This window comes from Polypterus senegalus, unplaced genomic scaffold (genome assembly GCF_016835505.1).
Source record: "Polypterus senegalus isolate Bchr_013 unplaced genomic scaffold, ASM1683550v1 scaffold_39, whole genome shotgun sequence".
NCBI lineage: Eukaryota > Metazoa > Chordata > Cladistia > Polypteriformes > Polypteridae > Polypterus > Polypterus senegalus.
The window spans coordinates 16,786-43,749 of NW_024381085.1; the positions used below are offsets into that span (position 1 = coordinate 16,786).

The window sequence follows — 26,964 nt, forward strand, 5'->3', positions numbered from 1 at the left end:
TTTTCACAGAACTCAATTTGCTCGTTGCTAGAGATTTGCACTGAATGAGGTCCACTTGTACGCCACATAAACAGCATTTGAATCTTGATGACTACGCCAATCCCTTTTTGTGGCTAGTAGAAGAATTAAAATAATTTTTGAGAGCGGCCTGTGATATTTGATAGTCTCACAAACTCATGCATGACAAGACAAGACTTTAAATTAAAATGATGTTATTGTGCCTCCTGGATTGGACTTTTTATTTTTAACAGAGACCTAGCTGGACTTTAGTGAGTAAAGAACCCTGTTAGAACTTTCCACTGCTGACCGTATGCTTTGTTAACACACCAAAGTAGTGGGGGACGAGATGTCCATTGTTTTTAAAAATGTTCATAAATATTACAGACTTCACACTGAAACATAATTAACATTTGAGAGACAATTGTTAAAAGCTGAATTAAGAGGTGCAGTGCTTGTCGCTCTTGTATATGGACCTCCTAAATGATGTAAAGATTTTATTAGATTTTCTGTTTTCTTTGTTACTGGTCAAGTTTATATCTGATAAAATACTAATGGTAGGTGATTTGAACATTCATGTTTCTTGTACCTTAAAACTGTTCATTACCAGGTTTATTCAATTGTTCGATTCTCTTAATCTTGTTCAGTCTGTTAATGGTCCTACTCACCTTCAGGGTCATATGCTTGATCTTATTTTATCATTTGGTTTTATTGTCCGTGATGAGGAGAAAATGCCAGTCATACTCAGTTCTGTGGCACCTTCTCAAATTGTCATTCCTGGGTTTCAATAAGCAGCCTTCGTGTTATAAATTCTACACTAAATATATTTGTTCTGATATTTCTGTACATTCTTCTATTATTAGTTCTGTGCCACACAATCGGTTACTCTGTCCTCGTAATTCTACATGCAGATCCACACTTGATTCTGTTGCTCTTGTGAAAATCAGACACTTCATATCTAAAGGCCATCCCTGGTTTAACGACTCCATGCAGACTCTTAGAATGAAGTGTAAGAAAACAGAGAGTAGATGGAAAAGATAAATGACAGACATATTAGGAGATTCTGAAAACCTGTCTGTCTGAATTCCAGTGGCCAAATTAGCCAAGACAAAACCCTTGTCTGATATTTCTATAAATGATCAGATGTCTAGAGTTCTGTTCAGCACAGTAAGTTACACTCCGTACTCCGACACTCTTAGCTGTACTGTAGGCACTCATACATGTGAGGAGTTTTTGAATTTTTACTGATAAAACTGATGAGATGAGATCTTCTGTCACATCACCTGCCTCAGTTCCTTTGTTGTCCCCGACTTGTCTTTACTGTCTGACTCTGTTTGTCTTCCCTTTCTTGCCCAAACTGTGCCCACGATGAAGCCCACATCCTCCCCTCTTGATGTCATTCCAGCTCGTCTCTTCAGAGAGACTTTTGAGGTTATTGTTGACCTGCCATTGCTACTGTCCCTCCATCCTTTAAACATGCAGTGGTCAGCCTCGGCTTAAAAACATGGACTTGACCCGAGTTTCTTTCTGTCTTGTCTCTAAATTGTGATTCCTCTCTAAATTCTTGAAATGTTTTTTTCACAGCTGCTGTCTCCCCTTGGTAATGATAATCTAATGGAGTCCCTCCAGTCAGGTTCAGAGCTTTTCATAGCACCAAGTCTGCTCTGTTGAAGTTCACCAAAGACAACAGAAATCAAGTAGACAATCAAAGATGGACAATCAGACAAGTGGACAAGGAGCCAGCTAGTTTGCTGCAATGTGTTTGGTTTTATTTTAAACTAATAGAAATTCTTTGACTTCTTTTTTGACAATGATTGGTCTGGTTTGGTCCTTTTGGCCTACAAGAGAAGGAGACATCTGGTCAAATGAGTACAAGAAATCAGAGACCTTGAACTTCTATAGATGACATATTTAATGCTCCATGATCTCATGAATTAATAGAAAGTGAGGAGTGTGAGCGTCAGACAGCTGGTGGAGGAGTCAAATACAGGTGGGGGGTAACATTACAGTCCTAAACAAGGACTCACCTTATGTCAGATTAAATTTAAACAGGACTTGTATTGATATTAAAATGAAAGTACAGACAAGTCTTCAATAATGAAACTCTATCTCCACGTCACCTCACCTCACACCTGTGGGATTCTCAAATATTCTCATGCCTGAAATACAAGTTACTGCCACCTTGAACTCTGTTATTGACACCAGCCGCTCTCTGTTATCCAATCCAGAGGTTTTGAGGTGTCTTTTAATATATATTTGTGTTTTATATATGTATTATATGTCATATATATAATAAAATAAAATGGCAAGTGAATGTGCATATATATATATATATATATATATATATATATATATATATATATATATATATATATATATATATATATATGCACATTCACTTGCCATTTTATTAGGTACACCTTGCTAGTATCGGGTTCACTCCGTTTAGCCTTTAGAACTGCTGTAATTCTTCATGGTGTAGATTCAATAAGGTGCTGGAAACACTCCTCAGAGATTTTGCTCCATTTTGACACGACAGCATCACACAGTTGCTGTGAATTTGTCGGTTGAACATCCAAGATGCAAATCTCCCTTTCTAACATATTCCAAAGATGCTTTACAGAATTGAGATCTGGGGACTATGGAGGCCATTTGAGTCCAGTAAACTCGTTGTCATGTTCAAGAAACCAATTTGAGATGATCTGAGCTTTGTGCCATGGCGGGTTATCCTACTGGAAGGAGCCATCATAAGATCTGGACACTGCAGTATTAAAGGGATGAACATGGTCAGCAACAACACTCAGGTAGGCTGTGGCATTTAAATGAGGCTCAGTTGGTACTGAGGAGCCCGAAATGTGCCAAGAAAATATCCCTAACTCCATCAAACCACCTCCAGCAGCAGCCTGAACAGTTGATACAAGGCAGGATGGATCCCTGCTTTCATGTTGTTGTCACCAAATTCTGATTTTACCTTCCAAATGTCACAGCAGAAATAGAGACTCATCAGACAAGGCAACATTTTTATAACCTTCTATTATCCAGTTTGGGTGAACCCATGCGAATTGTAGCATCAGTTCTCTGTTCTTAGCTGGCAGGAATGGCACTCGGTGTGGTCCTACCTGAGATGTAACGAGTGCTTATTTGAGTTCCTGTTGCCTTTCTATCAACTCAAATCAGTCTGGCATTCTCCTCTGACCACTGGCACCAATAAGACATTTTTGCCCAGAGAACTGCCACTCACTGGATATTTTCCCCATTTTGGACCATTCTCTGTAAACCCTAGAAATGGCTGTGTGTTAAAATCCCAGTAGATCAGCAGTTACTGAAATACTCAGTTCAGCTTATTTAGCATCAACAACCAGGCCACATTCAAAGTCCCTTCAGTCACTATTCTTCATCATTCTGGTGATCAGTTTGTGCTTCAGCAGGTCGTCTTGACAATGTCTACAGGCTGAAATGCATTGAGTTGCTGCCATGTGATTGGCTGATTAGATATTTGTGTTAACAAACAGATTTAAAGGATTACTTAATAAAGTGACTGTTGTGTGTGTGTGTGTGTGTGTGAGTATATATATTGTTGAGGTTCTATAATCTTATCTAATCTGATGTAATCTAATTAGCCCTCCATTAAGACAAACATTTGCTCTTTAGCTCACATATGCTTACCTATTTACCAATTCCTGAAAGATCATCCTTCATATGGTCCGTATGATCCATATGCTCCTAATCCTCCACATTCTCCAGTTCCTGCTCCTCCATATCCTCCTGCTACTCCTCCTCCTCCTCCTGATCTTCCTGCAAATGTTCCTCCATATCCTCCTCCTTCTGCTCTCATGTTTCCCCTGTAAAGATTCAGCGTAGGTGACAAATTAGGAGTGCATTTCCATCCCTGTCTGTCTCCTCTGTCCCTTGAGAAGATGATTTCTAGTTGTGTGATCGCTGGCACAGTAAATAATCACATTTTTATTCTCACCACATAATTCACCACATTTCACAGCCTGCTCCTTATCTAAACCAAATGAAAATTGTCCATCACAGAGTCCTGCCACCTCGTGCTAAAGGCTCCTCTGCGTGTCAACACCATTTAGAGGGCAGGCTGCCATTAAAGCCTCCTTCCATCAGACCCCACTTACCGTCTTGCTGTGCCCATCACAGTATGGAGGCTCAGGCTGTCTATTTCAGTGCCCTCAACACCACGGCTGTCCACACACACACACACACTTTATGGACTTCAGCTATTCAGCGGTCCTCTAATTCTCAATAAGTATGTTAAAGGCTTGGTGATGGCACTGAACTTTCAACTGAAAAATTAGAATTTTCTTTCTTTTGCATGATTAGCTTTTTATTATTGTAAAGTTAAAGACAGCAATGTGAGAAATTCACATTTAACAAAACACCAACCTTATAATACTGGATTGAACACCCAAACCACCATTAATCCAAATTTAAAAACCCCTTCAAAGCTCAAGACCTGCTCTGAGACCCCCTCTGCTCTGGACCACTGTACTGTATACTGTATATACACGTATTTAACAAACGGAAAAAGTCAAAGAGACACAAAAAGGGGCTGAGACAGAAACAGTTTATATTAACACAAACACGGACACCGAGAATGTGAAGGAAGACGACTGGAGACAAGAATCATTACTTGTAAGAGACCACCAGGGCTCCTGATAAAAGACAACAAAGGGGAAGGCATTTTAAAGGTTCAAGCAGCTCCTGAAATGTTCCCAGTTAGAAGACAATAAAACACCTTGGAGACCCCGAGGAGGGCCTGATCAAGGGGGTCCTCACATCAGAACAAATCAGGACATCGAGCGCACATCACTTATCAAATGCTGACAATCGTTTGTGTCGTCTCGGTATGAACACAAGTCTCCTCTAAACTTATTGTTTGGCTCACTCCTTTATCTAAGGTGACTTTCAACATTTAAGATCCAATTTGTTTCATTTCTTTTGTATTTCCACGTGGAGCACCGGCAGGTGAAGTGACACAACATGTCAGTATTGGGATTGAAGTCCAAAGCCCTGCTGTTCTGTCAGTCCTGTTTACTGACCACAGCTCAGCATTTCATTCTGCTGGACGGGCAGACCTGATGACCAAACTCCTCAATTTAGGACTCAGTGCCACTGCAGTTGGGTTTTGGACTTCCTAACCAACAGACCTCAGCATGTGTGAATGGCAGCGTCACATCCTCCAAGCTGACCCCCAGTACTGTCACTCCACAGGCTGGTGTGCTGAGCCCCCTCTTATGACTGTGTGGGCACACAAGGCTCACTTCATCATTTAATCTCATTGTTACTTGGCCACGTCAAGCCTCATTTTTAACTATAATGAAACAACTTATAGAGAAGAGAAGAGGTCTACCCTGCTGACTCAGTTGGGCCAGGACAACAATCATCACGATGTAAGACCCCTGCCATGTGTCAGCAGTAAAGTGACCTCATGTTCAGACCAGATGGTGGTGAGAGCTGGCAGTGGACGAGTGAAGCATCTGAAGTTCACGGCTGGATGTCTGCTCTCCAAATGCTCCTCAATGTTTAGACAGAATTCCATCACGTTCAGGACGTTTGCTCGTATTCATGGCAGGGTGGGCTACATGTGACTATTGTGGAGGAATTGGGGTATCAAGTGAAGAATCTGCTTGCTTTTTGATTTGAAGTAGATCAAGATTAGTTAAAAAAGAATTCATGTCTATAGGAGATGAAGAAGATGTTGATGAAAATAACAGAAGGATTGTTCTAAAATGATTTTTGTAATGAAATTAATTATAAACATGGCTGTAAAAATAAAAAATAAAGGAATAAACAGAAAAAGAAGAGTCGGGCTTGGGTCATAATCTGGTAATAAAAATCTAAACATGCAAATTCAAGAAAACAGAGCAGTAAAGTCCTAACACCACTTTGTTCAATGAAGTGCCTTTTAGGTTCCTGTACTGCTGAGCAAAAATGAAAGATTTAAATAAATTTGAGTTAAAACTCCGACTGTAAATCAAGTGCACTTCAGTGTTTTATATACATAGAACAATGACAAAGAAAATGTTGTGCAATGTGCGTTACACGATTGGCAGTATTGCTGTATGTGACATGGCGATGTTTACGCACAACACAATACTAAATTGTGGCAGCCATTTCTGTTTGAGAAGACATTAATTAACAAGTATGTGATATCAAAAGTGAGCCAACCTGCTAGGTGTGTGTGACACAGAGGACAGGAGGGCATCCCACTGGACAACGACATGACTTAAAGTGAAAGGTGCCAGGGGTTCATAGGAAGGGGATTTTCTTGACTTGCATTCCTCTCGGGGTCCCCAGGTGTCGTAAGGCCGCACTGTCAGTGGAGGACCACCCAGGATCCTAAACAACTCAGAAGAACTCCACACAAGTCATGCTGGGTAATGAGAAGCTGTGCTGGGTCCAGTATAAAAGGAGCCCACCGCCTCCTGACTCTGACCCTGACAAGGCTGCACTTCCCATGAAACCCTGTTGGCAACACTCAGCTGGAGGAGGAAGGAGAGGAGAAGGTTTACTGTTTGTTTGGTGTTGGCTGAGCTTCATTGTGTTTAGTGCTATTGGAGTAAAAATATCCATTATTTGAACCTGTGAATGTGTTAAACATTATTGGGTCTGGGGTTTGGGGCTCAGTGGTACCCCCTACTGGTTACATAGAAAATGACAACAATTTCTTTATAACTATACCTAATAAAGAAGATGGTGACATACAAAGCACAAGTTAACATCCGAGACTTGCAGATAAAAAAATCCTTCTATGAATTCAGCTTTAACTGTTGAGATTCAGATCTCCTGTGTTTTGTTATGCATTTAATGGCACACTTGTTCTAAAGCTACTACCTTAGCTTTGAGTGAGAAAATAGATTTTACTTTATTTTAATTTACAGTTGAGATTTAAGAGATTAAATTGTTTGTGATGAATCCCCTGATTGTCTCTCACATGACAGATGGACCAGAGACAGAATTGACAGAAATCCTCAAGCAGCACATCCTCTGATTCTACTCACCTCACCTCACCAGCTCTCGCAGCTTTTATGGTTGAAGGCGATTCCTCCTGCGGATCAGCTGGAAAGTCAGAAATCTGAAAAATAAGAATCAGAGTCTGAGGAGACTTCAGGAATTAGAAAACAGAATTCAAATGACCTGCTGTTTAAAAGTACGAGGAAGAAATCAGGGAACCTGTAACACAAAAAGGTTTTCTAGACATATGTGTGTATAACTGTTATAAGTCAGAACTCACAGAGGCCATCGCCATCGAGCACAGGCACAGTAGAACCAGCAGGGCGGTGAATCTCATCATGGCGGTGGTGCTGACGCTCAGACGTCTGTTCAGGTCAGCAGCAGCACCTCCTTATATTGCAGAGCAGGCGGGCGCGGCTCAGTTTTACAGGATGGTCATGACGTCTTCTGGGGTGGAAAGTCAATTCATATCAGACCTCGTTTGCAATGGAAAAAGATGAAGTACAATAAACGTCAACCAAATAACAAGCCCTGAAGTTCAGGTGTTCAGCTTTCTATAGGCTGTGCGTTCAGAAGGAAATGACAAATTCTGACATCAGACGAGTGTGTAATTATTATGAGTAGGAAACATTGTGTTGAAGAGTCACAGAGTTAAACCTAAAAGTCGTCTTTCATGTCAGAGGTTATTTCATCTTGTAAACTTTGTACATTTTCTGTTGTTCATCCAATTGCTGCTGATGGCCAAACAGATCCCAGTTAATAAAACAAGTAGAGCGGCAAAATGAAAATTCTCAGCCAAAGTCAAATTAAATAAAAAAAGAAGGCTGAACACCAAACGTCAAATCTCTTTTTAATTATTATTTACAGATTTGTTTTTGTGTCATTGATTAAAGACTAAATTAAATTAATTTCATTTAGATTCATGCTTTTTTATTAAATTGTAATCATTGTATTATTTTTTAGAAAATAAAAAATATTATTTTAAAATACTGAAAATAAGAAAAACAGTAACAAATCATAAATGGTGTGAGCTTGTCATGGTGTCCATTCCTTGGCTGTGATTCACTTTGCTTGTTAAGTTCAACTTCATCAGTCTCGCTGCTTGCTGTCCCAGTCAGTTCCTTTCCTCCCACTATGATCCCCTCTCTTTCTCTTTCTCCCTTCGTTTTTCCATTTTCTTTTTCTTTTGTAGCTCTTTGTAGATTCTCACCACACATCACGATAAATTAAACAGACCACCACAGTCCTCGGCAGTGTGACGTGTCTGTCACTCCCTGTAGAACAGGAGGTGCTGTTTGTGACTGTGGATCTCAAATGTTTTCAAACAGCGTCACACATTCAGCCACATATCTGCCTTTTTACTCTTTTGACCTAAAATGTGCCTTTTCTGTTAGTTTTGGCCAAATGTTTTCAGTGCCTAAAAATTTAGCACCTCCATAATTGAAATGCCAGCAGAATTGGTCATGTATTGTAAGACTTTGGGGGATGTGACATGTTAGATAAATCAAGAAAGAGGGCCGTGACACCATCAGGGTCCCAGCAGTGAATGCCCCTTTAAATGTCGTTCAGCAATGAATTAATGGACTGATAGTGATGGACTCCAGTTATGATCATCAGTTTCAAATGACTTTGTTTAAACAGATCAGAGTCTTTACTTGTGCTCTTTATGTAATCAGTCATTTGTAAAGTTAGTATTCGTATTTTACTTGTGAACTTGTCACTGAGCTCTGTGTCTGCACTGAATGAAGAGCATCAGAAAAAAGTAAAGGAATTGAATTGACAGAAAATGAAATCCAAAGCATTACTGAGTCTACCAGTGGGCTTCAATGGTGGAGGACCTTGTGCATCAGAAGGGTTTTGGTCTGGAAGGTAATTTGTTGATTTGTTCTTCTGAGGCTCAGGTCCTCTCATCTGCTGTTGAGTTTTCAGGCTCGCTTTCTCCACAAACCTGATGGCTTGTTCAGAGTCAGTGCCCTAGAAGGGGGGCTATGTTACGATATGAATACTATGGCATTTTATTCTGCTCTTCCATTGTGTTTGGGTTAACATTTCAGGCTTACATTACATTACAACTGATGGTCTTTAGGTTTAACACGGTGACTTATGAACAGAATGCTTCCTGTGCTGAATTATTAGGCAATCATCTGATGCAAGAATTTGTAATTTTTTTCTGACCACACAGGCTATTTAAAGGTGGACACTTGAACTTTAGGGCTTGTGATTTGATTACAGTTTCTTCTTTTTCTTCTTCAATGACAAATGAGATCTGATTTGATTTTGCTTTCCACTCCAGAAGATGTCATGACCACCGTGTAAAACTGGGCCACCCCACCTGATCAGATATACAAGGCGGTGTCACTGCTGTCCTGAACAGACGTCTTGACGTCAGCACCACCACCACCATGATGATGAGACTCACCTCCTTGCAGAGTTCTGCTGTGCCTGTGCTTGATGGTGATGGCTTCTGTGAGTTCTGATCTTTTGTACTGAAATTTGTCTGTAAAATCTTATTTTTTGCAGGTTTCCTGTTGGTAAATTTCTTCTCCTTACTTTTAAACAGTAGTTTGTCCGAAGTCCAATTTTCTAATTTCTAAAGTTTCACTGTATGTTTTTTTTGTTTTTACTTTTCAGATATCTGACTCTCCAGGTGATGCTGAGGAGAAATCACTCAGAGCTGTAAGAGCTTTCAGATGAGTAGAATCAGAGGATGTGCTGCTGGAGGATTTCTGTCAGTTCCTTCACTGATCTTTCTGTCATGTGTGAGGTTATCAAGGGACTCATCACAATCAATTTGATCCTTTAATCTCTACTTTAAATTACACCACACTGGAAAACACTTCTTCCCTTGAAGCTAAGGCAGCAGATTTGGAAGACGTGTGCCCTCAAGTGTGTAATAAAGAATAGAATTTCTAAATCTCGCCTGTAAAAGCTCAATTCACTTCCATCCTGAAGAAACACATTTAATTCTTCATATAAGAAATATCTGCAGGTCCCAGACATTACCCTTCTCTGTGTTTATGTAAGTTGTAACTACTTACATGATGGCACCCTTTCAGTCTGGTGTCAGGGCGCAGCACAGCTGTGAATCTGCTCTGCTACGGGTAACCAATGATTTGCTTATGGCAGCAGACTCTGAACAAACCAGCATATTAATTCTGTTAGACGTCAGTGCAGCATTTGACACTCAGGTCAGACATGACAGTCTACTGTCCAGAATGGAGAACATGCTGGGTATCTCTGGCACTGCCCTCCAGTGGTTCAAGTCCTATCTGACTGATAGGCAAGAGTTTGTTAGTCCTGGTAACAGCAGATCCAGCTCAGCGCCAGTCACACAAGGAGCTCCTCAGGGCTCTGTCCTCGGCCCTCTTCTCTTCTGTATTTATATGCTTCCACTTGGCCATATTATTCGTAGCTATGGACTGGGTTATTATTTTTATGCAGATGATACTCAACTCTACTTCAATGTTAAAAGTTCAACTTCATCAGAGCTTTCTCAGCTCACAACCTGCCTCAGTGAAATTAAAACCTGGATGGAGCAGAACTCTTTAAAATTAAATTGCAACAAAACTGAAGTCCTGCAAATTGGGACTAAAGTGCAACTTAATAAAATGAGCTCCTTCCCAGTCCATCTTGGTGGTGATCTCATCAGACCTGCCTCCACTGAAAAGAATTTTGGTGTCATTTTTGATTCCTCCCTTTCTTATTCTGCCCACATAAATCACATTAAGAAACTTTCTTACTTTACCCTCCATAACGTATCCCGTGTTCGCTCCTTCCTCTCCTTTTCTAATGTTGAGAAACTTGTCCCTGCTTTTATCACATCCCTTATCGATTATTGTAACTCACTGTTGGCAGGATCCCCTTCTAATCTTATATCACAGCTCCAGTTTATTCAAAGCTCAGCTACAAGAGACCTTACACGGACCAGCAGCAGCGAGCACATCACACCCATCCTGCTCCGTCTTCACTGGCTCCCTGTGTCTTACAGAATCGAATATAAAATCCTACTAATAACCTACAAAGCCTTAAATAACCTCACGCCAAACTACATCAGTGACCTTCTCCATCACTATGTGCCTGTCTGCCCACTAAGGTCCTCTGATTCTGGTAATCTTGTTGTCCCCACACTAATCTACACTCCATGGGTGACAGCAGGGCCTTCAGCTGTATAGCGAGTGCCCAGACTCTGGAATGACCTACCGAAATTAATCAGGTTAGCTGACTCCATGAATTCTTTTTAAAAACAACTCAAAACTCATCTGTTCAGGAAGGCTTTTAGCTCTACTTGACTTTATTACCCTTCTCTCAGTTTACCTTCATGTCAAGATGGTCATGTCACCTGTGTGTGTGTGTGAGACCATCCATTATATTGTCTGTTAGGCTTTTCTCTGAATTTACTGTCTTAATCTTCTATATTTATTTATCTGGTTTAGTACCATGCTATATACTGCATACCCTGACGTTCTATCATAATTATGTAAGTGTCTTGAGCATGGGAAAGGCGCTATATAAATAAAATGTATTATTATTATTATTATTAACTTTTTCTGTGTTGTTTTTTATTTATTCGGAGATAGCAGCGGGTGCCGCTGTTTTCTATCGTCTTTTTAATAAACACGGCGGCCGTTTTCTTTGTCGTTGTGCTGTGTACATAAAACACATTGACTTCTGCTCAGTTCAGTGTCTGACTTTTCAATTAAATTTATTTTAAATCTTTCATTTCTGTTTAGTAGTACAGCTTTCTTAGATTGTTCAGCTTTCTTTTCTGGACTTTGAAATTTGCTTGGCGTTGTTGCATTGTGATTGATTACTCATTTATGACCCAAACCCGTCACTTTACTCTTCTTTCCATTTGTTCTTTAATTTTTTCATCTTCTAGTATTTTTTCAGTGTGATTGTTTTTTTATAGCCATGTTTCCAATTTAATCCCATTATAAAAATCATTGCAGAATTGTGTTCCTAGTCCTGCTATTGTTTTCATCACAATGGTTATCATCCCTTATAAACATAATTTCCTTTGTTTCTGATTTTGACTTGCAGTAAAAACAAAGCAAGCAGATTCTTTAGTTGATGCCACAATTCCTCTAAAATATTCAAATCTAACACTCCTGCCAAGAATAACAGCAAACCCCTGAACTTGAGGGAATTCTGACTAAATGTTGAGGAGCTTTTTGAGATCAGCTGTCCAGCCGTGAGCGTCAGATGCTTCATTTGTAGCCCTCAGTACCTTCTGTCTTAGACATGAGACTGCTGAGTCATGGCAGGGGTCTTACATTGTGCCAAAATATTCATGTGACATGAGTGGTAAATATTGTACCTTTTTTTTTTAATAAATTGTCCCATCTGAACCAAGGTACGTTAATTAAATTACATTAAATGTTCCCAGATGATCAGAGCGAGTGCTCCACACCATAAAGGCATCACCTCACTTCAGATATCCTGCCACACTTTTGTTTTTGGATGCGGAGAAAATTTTTTGATGACTAAAATCAGCTTTTCTGTGGTCAGCTTGAGATCATCCATCCATCCATCATCCAACCCGCTACAGTATATCCTAACTACAGGGGTCTGCTGGAGCCAATCCCAGCCAACACAGGGCACAAGGCAGGAAACAAACCCCGAGCAGGGCGCCAGCCCACCACAGCAGCTTGACATCATAGGATTTTTAAAGATATTTTATTAACATGAGTTAGTCCTCCTTCCTCTGTGGTCATACCTCATCTTCATTTGTTATACTGAGAGGATCTTGTCAAAGATGTCCACTCTCACCACTCTTGTTAGCACTCTCCCTTGAGCCTTTGTCTGTAGCTGGACATCAATATAATGAGATTTTTCTATTTTTTTCAAAGTCTCTCCATGACATTTCTTTCTGTGCTGAAGATATTATATTCGTTTTCAGTAATGTTATGGCAGACATCAAACATGTCCTAAAAATAAGTTTCCTTTGCTTTTCACAAGATTAACTGGATATAAATGAATCAAAACAAGAAATGATGAAGGGTTGTGGAACCACCATGTAATGTCCAGATTAGTGTAGGACTTCAGACCATTGATCAGAAATACACACTGTATAGATGTCTTGGCTAAACCTAAGATGGCGCTGTCTGAGTCTGTGTTCGTTTTAGGTTTTTGAATGCCCTCTTTACATCTTTTTTTAATTAACAAAGTCTTTTCTTTAATAGGCTATGATTGTCAAACTCTTTTAAACATAATATTGACAATTGACAAAAGTTTTAATTACAATCATGCAAGTCAGAGTACCTGCCCTCCATCTTTTCTGCTAGATGTACCGGCGTACTTGTGTCGTAAGCCCTGTCTATTGTCCTGAAGGAAGCATCATAGAAGATGAGGACAGTGTGGGCGCCTACTCGTGGGGCTTAAATCTTACCTGCCATCTTCTCTGGTGATTGATCCTCACTAAGGTTCAGCTTATGTTTTCATCTCATGGCGCTCCCTGGAACATTTGTATAAATGGATCCTGTCTGTTGTTTCAAGCCACCATATTCAGCTCCTCTGTTGGTGATCGCCACATCTCTGAAGGGGTGAAGTAGATTCTCTGAACCTTTGTCATCCAGCAAATTGATTCAAATGACGATAGCTCTAGTAAGTGCTCGATCCCTAGCTAACAAAACATTTATTTTAAAAGATTTCTTCACCTCACAAGGATTAGATTTTTGATTTGTGATTGAAACATAGCTACCTGTCTGTGAGTTAACCGCTTTCACTGAATTAGTATCATTGTCAGTGTTTTAGTTCCCCTCAGTCTGCTGGTCAGGGGGTTGGATTAGCGAGAATATTTAAAAGTTGTTATTTCTCTCTCCATCTGAAAACAGACAGTTACTCCAGCTTTGAATGACAGTTGTTTCAAATGGACCGCTCTGTCCTGTGTTGTGTGCAGAGGTGTATCGGCCTGCAAAATTTAACATGGATTTTATATGTGAGTTCTCTGAGTTTCTGACAGGAATTGCACCAAATTATAACAGATTTTTAATTCTTATTGCTGTTAGATCTGACTGCAGCATTAGATACAGCTAACCATGACATCCTCATCATCCATCTTGAGCAGTCTGTGGGTATACAATGAATGGAAGGGCTCAGGTCATTAATAATATTCTCAAATCTGACAAACAAATGAACTCCATTGTTAAAGACTGTTTCTATCAGTTCAGTGTATTAGCTCAGGCTTTCTTAGATTACTGTTCCTTCTGTAGATGATTTTGAAGCACCAGTTCATGCATTTCTCTCATCTTGGCCTGACTACTGCAACTCGTTATGCATTGAAGTTAATCGGTCATCGGTTTGCTCATCTTCAGCTCATCCCAAATGCTGCTGCCAGCCGTCTAACAGGCACACGAAAACACAACCACTCCTGGCTAAACAGAATTCAGGGTTGTGCTGTCACCTTCAAGTTCTTTAATATTTTCTATAATATTTTCTCTAAACGTCTGGTGTTTGTTTTTCTAATCCTCTCCACTTTTATAAAATCAATCCAAATGAATGTTGTTCCTGACTAGAAGTGCATCACTCAGTGATCTGACCTCATGTCCCCCTCTCTGTACTGGCATAGCACCACATCACTTGTCTCCCAACTGTTCTGAATATTGGTGGGATGATTTGGTGAGAGGTGTCCACTTTGACTTGTGTTAAGGGGGCTTCCAGGATCTCTTCTCCTGATGTTGAGCTGTCTCTAGTTAGCCTGATTACATCCCCTCACTTAATATCAGTTGTCATCAAATCGATAAGACCTCCTGTGTCGGAATTCTCACAGAGCCAAAGCTCTTTAACCAGACCCAGCTGTAACAAGGACCCCACACACAGACACATACACGTGTACCCCTTAACTAACATGCCCTGTCATTGATCCTGGACACTCATCTACTCACCATCTCATTCACATCACACACATCTTTACTCGGCTCAAACCTGACCAGTTTATATCTCAGCACACTACCCTGTGGAGAGCCTGTGTGGTGGGCCGGCGTGGAGGACGTGACGCTGCCAGTCACACACACTGAGGTCTGTTGGTTACAAAGTCCAGAAGTCAACTGCAGTGGCATCAAGTCCTAAACTGAGGGGTTTGTTTGTCTGCCATAACAGCTTGTAGGAAGTGTGGCGTAGCGGGCAAGACTTTAATCTCTAAGACTGTGAGTTCAATTCCTGCTGCTCACACTTTGTGACCACGAGCAAGTCACTTCACCTGCTTTCACTGCAACTGGGAAAACCAAAAGAAATGTGACCAGTTATATCTCAAATATTGTAAGTCATATAAAGGTGTCATCCAAATAATAAGGAATAATAATTATCAGTATGTGCCAGCGGGGTTTGAAGAGCAAGGGATATGACATTCTCAGTGGAGCAGTCATGACAATATGCAAACTGGAGAAGATCAGGACTCTCTGGAATTTTCTGTTTAATGTACCCCAGCACTGATCTGTCAGGACCCTTCATCACAACTGGAGTGAGACCACCAGTCAGGAGTCACACAGATAATCTTCTTTTGTTTTCTGAGGCACAGACCTAATCATCGATCCTGTGATGCAGGCAGAGACCGAAGAATCTCTAAGGAAACTGCGTTCCTTCCTGGGTGTCTCCAAGGCATTTTTGTGACTTCCATCTTGAACCTTTCAGGAGCATTTAAGACGCCTTCTACTTTGCTGTCTTGTTTCGTTATCCCGGTTGTCTCCTACAAGTAATGATTCTTGTTTCCAGGTGTCTTCAATTCCTCAGTATCAGTGGTTGTGTTATTATAAAATGTTCCTCCCTCCCTTTACTCCTCCTTTAGTCTGTCACTTTGACTTTTTTCCTTTCATTAAATTTCACAAACCTCCAGAGCAGGGGTCTCAGAGTCAGAGGGTCTTCAGCTTTAAAGTGTTTTTGTGCTTTTGATTTAATGGCAGTTGTGGTCAATCCGGTGTTGTAAGGTTGGTGTTTTGTCAAAGGTGAACTTCTCTTTTTGTCCATCCATCCATCCATCCATCAATTCCAACCCAAAATATCCTAACTACAGGGTCACAGGGGTCTGCTGGAGCCAATCCAAGCCAACACAGGGCGCAAGGCAAGGAAAAAACCCTGGGCAGGTTCCCAGCCCACCGCAGGGCACACACAATACGGGACAATTTAGGATCGCCAATGCACCTAACCTGCATGTCTTTGGACTGTCAGAGGAAACCCACACAGACATGGGGAGAACATGCAAACTCCACACAGGGAGAACCCAGGAAGCGAACCCGGGTCTCCTAACTGCGAGTCAGCAATGGTACCACTGAACCACCGTGCCGCCCCTTCTTTTTGTGTTTATTAATTTAATAGAAAAAAAAATAATCCTAAAAAAGACTTCTCATTTCATCATTCTAAATTCAGTGCTCTCTCTAAACCTTTAACATACAACATGAGAATGACAGGACAGTTGAATATCTGAAGTCCATACAATGTGTGTGTGTGGAGACCATGGGCTCTGATGGAGACGACCTGAGCCTCCATACTGTGATGGGCACAGCAAGCAGGTAAGTGGGGTCTGATGGGACGAAGCTTTAATGTCAGCCTGCTCTTTAAGTGGTGTTTACACCCAGAGGTGCCTTTAGGAGCAGGTAGGAGTCTTCTATGGTGGACATGACTTTCACTCCAGGCCTGTGGAATGTGCTGCTTTATGTGGTCAGAACAACATGTAATGTCTACTAGGCTAGCTGTCATACAACTAGAAAGAAGAGCGGAGAAGGACAGGGATGGAAATGCACTGCTGATCTGTCACCTGTGTTTACTCCTTACAGTGTATATGGAGGAGGAGGAGGATAAGGATTTGGAAGTTCACCAAAGTATTGAGGATGATCTTTCAGGATGGTAAGCATCTGTGGGTGACAGAAAAAAAAGTTTGACTTGATGGAGGGAGGATTCATTGGTTTGCAGGCATAAAAATTCGTGAGGATTGCACAGGTGTGGCATGAGATGAAGGAGAGATGATGTTCCAGTCCTGAAAACCTGTATTTTAGTTTCAACTTTCTCCTATTGTAATTGCAATAAGAGGAAGCTAAATTAAATAATTTGAATTAAAAAGGTGGGACATTTTACAAACCCCGTGAGTATTGTCCACCTTTGCCAGCCATTTGGTCAGACACTGCTCACGGCCTTCACTCTCCTCACTTCCCATTAATTCAAACGTCACAGAACTCACTTCAGAGTCTACAAAGCCATCTATAAAATGTCACAGCCCGTCTTCTTCTTCTACTCATTTGACCAGTTGTCTTTTTCTCTTGTAGCCCTAAAGGACCAACCAGACCAATCATCACCAAGAAAGAAGAACTAAAGAGAATGTCCATTAATGTCAAATAAACACAAATGTAAAGCATGAAGCTGACTGACTCCTTGTCCATTTCTCTGATTGTCCATCTTTGATTGTCTACTTGATTTCTGTTGCCTTTGGTAAACTTCACAATAGCAGACTCAGTGCTATGAAAAGCTCTCCGCCGACTATAACAACTCTGTTTTATTATCATTACCAAGAAAAGACAGCAGCCATTTAGAGTTTAGGGAGGAATGACAATTGAGAAATAGGACAGAAATACTGAAGGCTCTCGGGCCAAGTCTGTGTTGTTAAACACAGGCTGGACCATCACATGTTTAATTGAGAGTGGCCACTAGAGGGGGCAGTTTGTCTACAGAAGAATCAGCTCCTGTGTCAGCTCTGAAAGTCATGTGACTGTGTGATCAGGTCACTCTTTTGCACTTTTAATTCAGTTCAAACTTAAACACTCTAAATATTACATCTAAAACTAATTGTTTCTGGTGTTTTATTCTTGTGTTTTACTTTATTCTTTTATAATACATTGTACACCCAGACTGCTGATCTTTCCCATGTGTGTAATATGTAGAGTGCCCACTAGAGGGTGTTGTTGCACTTCACTCCCACCCCTCAGCCCGCCTGTTTAAAGAGCCATTCTCGTGTCTCCTCACCCAGTAGCCATTATTTCCCCTTCCCTAATCTTTTACCCTCGAGTTAACAGCCATACCTTCCCTCTGATTTCTCCTCAGTACTGACTAGAACAGCTGTGACTTTCACTATGTGGAGTTTCCATGTGGCCTTTCCTTCAGCTCTTTGCACGTCTTGACTGGTTTGGTTTTCTAACACTAAATGCCATTCATTTCAGCTGATATCTAAAGTCCCTGTTAAACATTCATCTGCCACCAGCACTTCAGTATTTATTCTGACCTCCCATTCCTTTGGCCACTGACCTGTTATCCTCAAGCTTAGCTTTTCTGATGTGTCTGCCTTAATATTAAGAGACTTCGGTGCCTTAACCACTAAGCCTGTCAGAGTTTATTCATTGTTGGCCAGTAGACTAATTGTTGTCAGGCAAAGGGCACACATGGGTGGCTCTCCTCCTGCTGTTTGATGTCTCAAAAATGGTGTGGATCTCGCCAACAGACGCTTATTCCAGCCTTTAAGATGATTGTGCCCCATTAGTTTTTAATTTGTTCTTTCAAGATGTCATTCATTCTCTCAATAAGTGCTGCTGCTCGTGGGTGATAAGGAATATGCCAAGTCCACTGAATTCTGGCTCCTTGACCCCACTCTTGTAAGTCTCTCCCAGTAAAGTGGCTTCCTTGATCACTTTGAGTTTCTTCTGGCACTCCATATGCTTGAATTAAATGACTTCAGTCCATTAAGGAGCTGCTTTTCAAGTGGAGTGTCCTTAGTCTGAGATCCAGTCAGCTGTCGGCTCCAAAAGCCTATGGGAACTCTTTCACTGCCGTGCTTTGGCCACAAGCTCCACGTAGCAATGTTGTTCTGCTCTGTGTCCTCAAGTTCAAAAGGTAAATTAGGTTTTCAAGGTCCCCGTCCTTGGTGTTGGACTGAGGCTTCTTTAGTTGCCTCAAAGGCAGTTTGTTGTTTTTCTGTCCATTCAAACTGTTCTTTTTCTTTACAACATCACATATTGGTCTTAAAATCAGTCCCAAAGGTGGCACAGAAGCTCTCCAGAAATCCATTAGTTCCACAAATGATTGAGCTTCTTTTTTATTAGTTGATGCCTGTAACTTATGCAAAGAGTCAACTTCTTTTTGAGGCACTCATTTCTCTGGTGCAACCCACATCATGCCAAGAAATGTGACTTCTCGGGCCGGTCCTTGAACTTTGTCCTTGTTTACAGCTCATCCTGAACTTTCCATGTGAGTAATCAGAGCAGGTTGTGCATTGTTTACTGATGATTCGTCTCATTAACGTCGTACCTTCTCCACCGCTGGGCAGGTAGCCAGGTCTCGTGCCACTAGTCCATGGCATAGCATAGGGCTGTGTAGGTATCTCTGTGGCAGGACTTGAAGGGTGTACTGTCTGTCCTTCCAGGTAAATGCTAACTGATCCTGACTTTGAGGTGCAATCGGAATAGAGAAGAAAGCATTAGCCCTGTCGATGACAGCATGCCACTCTCCTGCATTAGCCATGATGTCTTCTATGATGGTAACAATATCAGGAACTGCAGTAGTCAGCATTTCAACATCTATAATCTATTGTCATTCTCCACAAACCATATGGTTTCCTCACTGGCCACACAGGAGAACTGCAATGGCAGACTGCAGGTTGAATAATTCCTACTCACAATAGCTCTTTCACTGTTTCTCCGATCTCTTGCAGACCCCCTGTTTCAAGTTTACAGGTGTGTCAGGTGCAGGAATCTCTAAGGGTGTCCATTTTACTTTTCTCTTTATTATAACTTTGACTGCTGTACACATTTAATTACGAATCTTGAAAGAAAATGTTCCCATTCTATCTGTATTGTTCTCCCTGTGAGAATATCTAACCTCAGAATATATTCTGCCAATTCTGAAATGAACACGGCTGCTTTAAATGGGGGTGATTGTCCTCTGGCTTATCGTACTGTGATCAGTTTAGCTTGTTTGTCTGAGCCCACATACCCGTTTACATTTATGATTGGCCCAGATTTGTGTTGATGCCCATGAATTAAAGTTACTTCTCCCCAGTGACATGACCTGATTTGGTTTTCACCCCTTACAACAATAAATTGTTAGCAGGATGTACGGGCGTTGGTCTCCTGTATGAATGAGCCGTACATCCCCACCCACAGGAGACCTGCCATCCCCTCAGTATGGTGGTCGGGGTGTGCGCCACTCTTTCCTAAAATTAAAATATCGTCTCGGCTTTTGTTCTGAGTGTGTGTTTTCTTCCTCACTGGCCGGTGCTGCTGGTGTAGCTCAGAACTCATGTTTAGGCTTTTCAGAGTTTGCCATCTCTAAAAAGTTCTGCAATTGGTTTACCGCTTATGTCATTTCTGTCTAGCCCTCATTGTAGCAGATCATGAATTATCCTTGCACAACTTATTTTTATTTTTTTACTTCCTTCTTTGCCTTTGACTGGTCTTTGCCCAGTAGGTGCTGACACAGTAGCTCCCAGTTCATCTAACTGACCTAACAGTGCTGCTACATCCCATACCGTCTGTTGATTAATTCTGGGAAGCACAGATAACAGAGTCCCTTTTAATGATGGGGTGCGTTTTTTATTAGTTGGCTACTCATATCAGCAGTGAATGCTTCAGTATCAGGGCCGGCAAACGCGGCTCCTTGTGCAGCTTTATAAATAGCTGATTGTACGGCCATTTCTCGAAGCTGCTGAATTGCTTCAGAAGATGTGCACCAAAGCCAGTTAACATCCTCCATGTCTCTTGTGTCCGGCCTTGTATGTCTGTCAGCGTTTACAGCAGCAGTCGCTGGATTATTTAGCCCTCATAGTGTCTTTGGTATTTTAGGGTTTGTAGCAGTAGAGCCTAAATGTTTCAATTCTGCATTTGTTAACTGACAACTATCATCACCTTCGTCCCACATGCGCAATATTCACTGAATCAGGCTCACCTGACTTTTGCCCATACTACTTGCCAATTTCCATGACCTTGCCTTGGGTAAAATCTCGTATGATTTGTGTCAATCTGTGCTGTGCTGCAGAAACACCAAAAACTCTCCCAATTGAAGCCTTTTTTATCACGGAGTCAGACACCTCGAGCTGTATTGTGGTGTTATGGGTCCACAGCTCACTGAGCAAAGGCCATTTTTAAATAATCACCGCACCCGAGGCGGCTTCGTGAGGGCGATGTTTAGCGAGCCGCGGGGCAGTCATCGATGTGGGCGTTTCTCACCGTGTGCACAGGTGAGGAACTACCCACATTCGTGATTGCTCCCGTGGCTAATGCTACAGCTGTGATGGCCCCTCACGTTTTAAAAGAAGCGCGAGTTAGTTTTATGAGGAGAAAGAAACGTTCGGTGAAGAGAAACGATCAGGGAGAGAGAAAGGAAAGGAGAGGACGGAGGTTACGGGAGCAGGAGAGGAAGCAGACGGTGCGTGAGTGTGGTGAGCTCGCGATCGAGCGCTCGTGAACAGCTGCGGGGAAGCTGGGTGTTAGGCCGACACCCAGACGTTTGTGTTGATGTCGCTCCCGCTGAGCGATCAGGTAGCGGGAGTGACCAGGGAAGGCGACTGGCCGCAGAGAGGCCATGGAAAAGGCAGCGGAAGTCGGGAGACTTGGTGCTGGAATCCCCAACGTGGGCGACCTGGCCGTTGGTTGGAAACCAAGTTCTCCGGGACTGGGATGAGTGCCATACCGGAGCCAGGGATTGGGAGGTCTCCAGTCTCGTGCGTGTGTTTCAGGAGGGCAGCTGAAGAGAGCGTCTTGCCTGCTGCAATGCCCAAATGGGATTAGCAGGTGAGACGCTAACAAATGATGCACCGGATTTGTTTGTTGTTGTTTTAAAAACTGCTTCCACAAGAAGATTTTAACCTCTCGTTTTTAAGGATGTTTATTTCTTATTATTGTTTTAACCTCCACGTGTTCTTTTTATGGATTATTTATTTAATGAATCTTGGAGTACTGCACTATTTATGGACACTGTTTTTGTTTTGTTGATTTTTAATAAAAGCACTGTTGCACTTTTTGTATACCTTCCCCTTGCTGGAATTATTTGCCTCCACTGACTAGCTCACTCGGTAACATTATCGACGGTGTTGGGTTTGAGTGCTTCCAATAGCAATGGGAGTGTGGAGCCAGAACCCACATCGTCACATGTATAGGCTAAAAATAGTTATTTGGAACACATCCATTTCATGTGTGTTCCCTATCTACAAAGATCTGTCTATGTAAGTGTAAGATGACAGAAATGTTGAACACGTACCTAAAAGACAAACTTTTTTCATGTTTTAGTACTAACAACCAAATTTTGACATGAAGTGTATAATGTGTGAAGTCCAAATATCAAATAAACACTTTCAGAAAAGGTACAAGTATAACAGAACAAGTGGGCTTTTATTCAAGACTATGGATGAAGAAAAGAAATTGTGTTACTGTGCCTTGTTGTCGTGACTTCTTTGGTAGTACAGCGGTATGAACGGCTGACTCCTATTCAGAAGGTCCTGGGTTCGAGTCTTCATGTGTCCCAAAATAAATGGTTTGAGTCGTGAGCTGCTCTTATTGTTACTATTATATAATAAAAAATACATTTAATATAAGTCTGTAACAGTCACAGTTCTCTCAGTCACGCTCGCCCAGATCTGACACTACTGTTTTCAAATAAAGACGAGCTATAACAGAGATGAACTCAGATCGGAGAAAGAGAACAGAAGCTCTCCCTGCAAGAAACGTCCACTCACATATAAGAACAACGCAGGTGCACCAGGCATAAAAGAGAAAGATGGCACCATTTGGATACAGTAAGAGGGCATCCTACCAGTCAATGTGCAATATTATGTGCTTCAATGAAACAGCAGGGCATACAGAGCAGCCAACATATCGTGCAATCTCCTGTTTGTGATTATGTTTTGTGATGGTCTTTACATAAGAAATAGATCAAATATTACTTACGTTGATTTATTTACTTTTCTTCCTACAACGTAAAGTCACAAGTAGACTGCCTGCTGCCACTTTAGTACACAAGCAATGGTACGAGAATGTAGTTAGACTTTTTTTGGGAGAGGTTTTGCTGTTTCTGCAGTGGTAGAAGGACTGGATAGCAGGCTGCTTGCTGCTTGGGCTTATCGACACATTTACAAGACAAAAGACGCTGAATGGAGAGGTCATCAGTGTGGCAGAAGGCATTTTCTTGAACAGGTCGCAGTATCTCCCGTCCTATTGTTGGCTGTATAGGTGTGTCGAGCAATGTGTCAAGGCTTTATACTCTTTCTTCACGTTCAGGGCCCCCTTCAGATGAATTCCAAACAAGGCAACAATACTTAAAACGAGGATACAATTCCATGCTGACTTAAGAAACAGAGCACAGTTACAGCATCTCTCAGTCTGACTGCATGCTGTCCATTTGTCCCAATCCATCTGGCCGTTCTGTGTGAGCCCCTGTGCTTAATCTGCCTGTGTGTCAACTGTGCATGTGCGCAGATAAAAAGCAGATTTATAAGATAAATTTGCACAGAGCACAGTGACGTATTAAACTTATGCTTACAGCTTCTCAGATGAATAAAACTTATTTTTCTAAATGATGAGACCTATTTACATCCTCTTTTACACAACGGTGTGGTTGTTCACTGCACTTTGATTTCTGTTCTGCCCCATGGAGAGTGTTCATTTCAAATGTACCCCCATTTCTAAAAAACAATGTCCTAAGTAAAGCGTTTGAAAGCCATGGGCAGATTATTTTGAGACTGATGATGATACCACTGGGCTGTCGATCATCCAATTTAAAACACTTTTCTTTTAGGAGACAAGTTCACATGAATCTGAAACACCTACAGGGTGAACTTGATGTGGTCCTTCAGAGTGGATGTTTTTTTTTCTTATGTTGTATATCACCAGAATTGATGATTTTTTTTTTTTTTTAAGTGTGGACAGGTAGGTCACAAGGCTAACCAATGTAAGTGCTCTGAGGTGACAGACAATTTAAAAGTAAGCAGGAAGAACATTCAAAACTGTTTGATGATCAAGGTAGAGAATCCATGGTCAGTTTTTCTGACATGAAGGAAAAGTTAATGGAGGATCCTTGTCAGGATATTCAGGATCAAAGCAGTGCTTTATCTGTAATGATGGTGCAGTCGGCCCCTGAATGTGAAGTGTAGCCGGTGGTTGAGGCCGAGATCACACCCCACAACATGCAGAGTGCTGATGGCGTCCTGGAGAAGAACGCTCAGACTGTGGACGATTCAGAGTCTGCTGGCAATGTTACTGTTAATATGCACACACAAGTGACAGCGCCAAGCATCTTGGGAGTATGAAAAAATAAAGTAGTTCTGCTCAGTGTTGATATCAAAGAAACCGATATTATACTAAAGAATGTTACGGCTGAGCGAAGTGCTGAGGGTGACATCGATAAGATGAGCACTCCAGCAGAAAACAGAGCGCAGTTCAGGAAACGGAGGATGTAACAGAGCTGGTAAAGCCCATGACATGAATAAGAAAAGATGCGTCCGCTAATAGACGGGTAGCCATAAAGCACAATAAAGTTGAGAGCTCAGTCTATGCAAATGGCGGCCCTTTGAAAGTTCAGGGTGTGACTGAGGTGCCTGCAGACACGAGTCCAATGAGTGAGGGTGAAGAGGTAGAAGGCAGTGACTCGTGGACATCTGTGAGGTGGAGTCTGACATCTCAGCTGAACCTCTGCGGTGGCTACAGCTATGAGAGCACAATTCATTTTTTGAAGTTTATTGAAGGCAAGAGGGGTGTAAACTTCCGCCTCCATTTCCCTGATGTCCAGCAGTTTCTGAGTTCACCTAAGGCGGACCTACAGTAGGTTTAAAAAGAACTATAGCAGGCCACGAGTAGATTTAAAGGTCTCAAAGTCAAACTGATATGACACACTGCTGGAAATACGATGCCATGTCTTTATTGAATTTGATTTTCATGACTGTCTTTCCTTTCTGCTTTTTGATGCCTTTGTTCAATTTTGGCAAACTTAACATCAATGGATGTCAAAATACAAATAAAACAGACAGCTGTTTTTGATTGTTTGAAAAGAAAACAACTTGGCATTATAATGTTGCAGGAAACTCCAACAGATCCAGCTATCCAGGCAGACTAGCACCGAGGCTGGCAGGGGCAGGTGTTTTTAAGTCATGGGTCAAGTGTTAGCACCGGGATCACCATTCTCTTTTCTGCTGGTTTTCCATATGACTCAGCTAGCATGACAGAGGTGGTGAAAGGCAGACTACTAAAATGTAATGCCCGCTTAGAGGGGAAAAAAGTCTTGTCCTTCTCAAAGATTCTTTTCCATTTGAAACTTCCTTTCCTTCACACTGGCACTTCAATAACAGTTTGCTGAAGAATGCCCATTTCCTCAGAGTTTGAGTTCTTCTAGAAGAGTGAGATCGACAAGTAGCTCCTTTTCATCTCTGTGACAATGGAGGGACTGTTCAAAATCAAGTTGTTATGTCAACAGTACACCCAGAATGTAACGCAGAACGAAGAAGGTAATGGCGGAGTTGATGGAGGACATTTTGGAACTCTCTACACTTTTAGATAGCTCTTTCAATGATGGCATTTTTGAGAATTTAAAAGCAAACAAACAAGAGGTTATGGACTTATTTGACAGACGGGTGCCCGGTGCTCTTGTGTGTGCACGGATTCAAGAATTGGCTCAAATGGATTCTCTCACTCAGTACTTTTTTGACTAGAAAAAAAATGCAAAATGATTCACTGTCTAAAAAATGAGGATGGGCACATCATTAAAAAGTTTGAGGCCATCAAGACTCAAGCACTGAATTTTATTAAAAACTGTTTTGTGCTTTTGAGAACAGGAACCTCCTAGAAATCCTGCCATAAATTCCTAAAACAGAAAAAGAGCTTCTGGAAGCAAACCTCAGCGTGGAGGAGTTGACTACGGCCCCTGTAGACTAAACACGGGAAAGTCACCTGGAATAGACGGCCTGACGGTCGAGTTTTTTTTTAAACTTTATTTTATTGGGAGGTTTAAGGAAAAAATACAAAATAATGAACTGCCATTATCCTGCTGAAGGGCTGTGCTTGCTCTGCTTCCAAAAAAAGGTGATCTGTCCAGCCTTAAGAACTGACGTCCGTTAGCTTTGTATCCAGGGTCCTAGCTTATTGCCTGTGGAAGGTAATGGGATGCATCATCAAGCAGGATCAGACCCTACTGACAGACTATCAGTCTACCGTTCTTTCCCTACACTTTGTAACTCTTCAATTCCACCATTGGGTAGGTAAACGTTGACATTGTGCAAAGTTATTGTCTGTTTTTATCTGCATTTTTTGTCACTCTTTGATTTAATATTGTTTATTTTTGTCAGTATGCTGCTGCTGGATTATGTGAACTTCCCCTTGGGATTAATAAAGTATCTATCTACTGTGTGCCAAGCTAGTCCATACTTTTAATGGACCTAAAAGAAAGGAGACTGGCCTCCATGTTGCTGGGTGGGGAGTGGAGGGCTGGATCAAGGTCAGTGCTTGTTCTCTCATCCCTCACCAGCCAGTAGCCAGGCGGACACCTCTGTGAAACGATGTCACGCAGTCATTGTTTTTAGAAGCTGTTCTTGTAACCCTGCTGAAATTGTGATGTCGAATTTCATGGAACAAAGAACGTGTTTGAAATTTTGTTTTCTACTTGGCAAAACACCAACGGAAACGTTCCAAATACTTCAGATGTCTTTCAAGGAAGAAGCTCTAAGTCGGGCGAAAGTTTGAAAGGTTTTCGAAAGGCGCTTCAAAAATGGAAATTTAAGCATTGAGGTACAACCCCGTTTTGGACACCCTTTAAGCAGCCAGAATGATAAAAATATTGAAAAAAATCAGTGAAAAACTTACAAACTGCTAACAGATGACCAGCAGAACAGTCGACTCAATGTGTGCAAAGACTTGAAAATGGAGGTTGACAGTGACCCAGACTTCTTCTCCAGGGTCATAACAGGTGACAAGAGTTGGTGTTACGGGTATGACCCTGAAATGAAACAAGCATCGTGCCAGCGGAAGAATCCCGATTCACCATGGCCCAAAAAAGCTAGACAGGTGAGATTGAACGTGAAAATGATGCTGATTTGTTTCTTTG

The 26,964-nt window shown here is 41.6% G+C and overlaps 1 long non-coding RNA gene across 1 annotated transcript; it reads right to left on the reverse strand.

The window, feature by feature from the left end:
- Positions 1–3,776: 3,776 nt before the first annotated feature.
- On the reverse strand, positions 3,777–7,324 carry LOC120520497. Its single transcript, XR_005631853.1, has 3 exons — positions 7,250–7,324; positions 7,017–7,090; positions 3,777–3,839 (listed from the first exon to the last, which is right to left on the reverse strand). It is a non-coding gene; the product is annotated as an uncharacterized LOC120520497 (long non-coding RNA).
- Between the last annotated feature and the right edge of the window lie 19,640 nt (positions 7,325–26,964).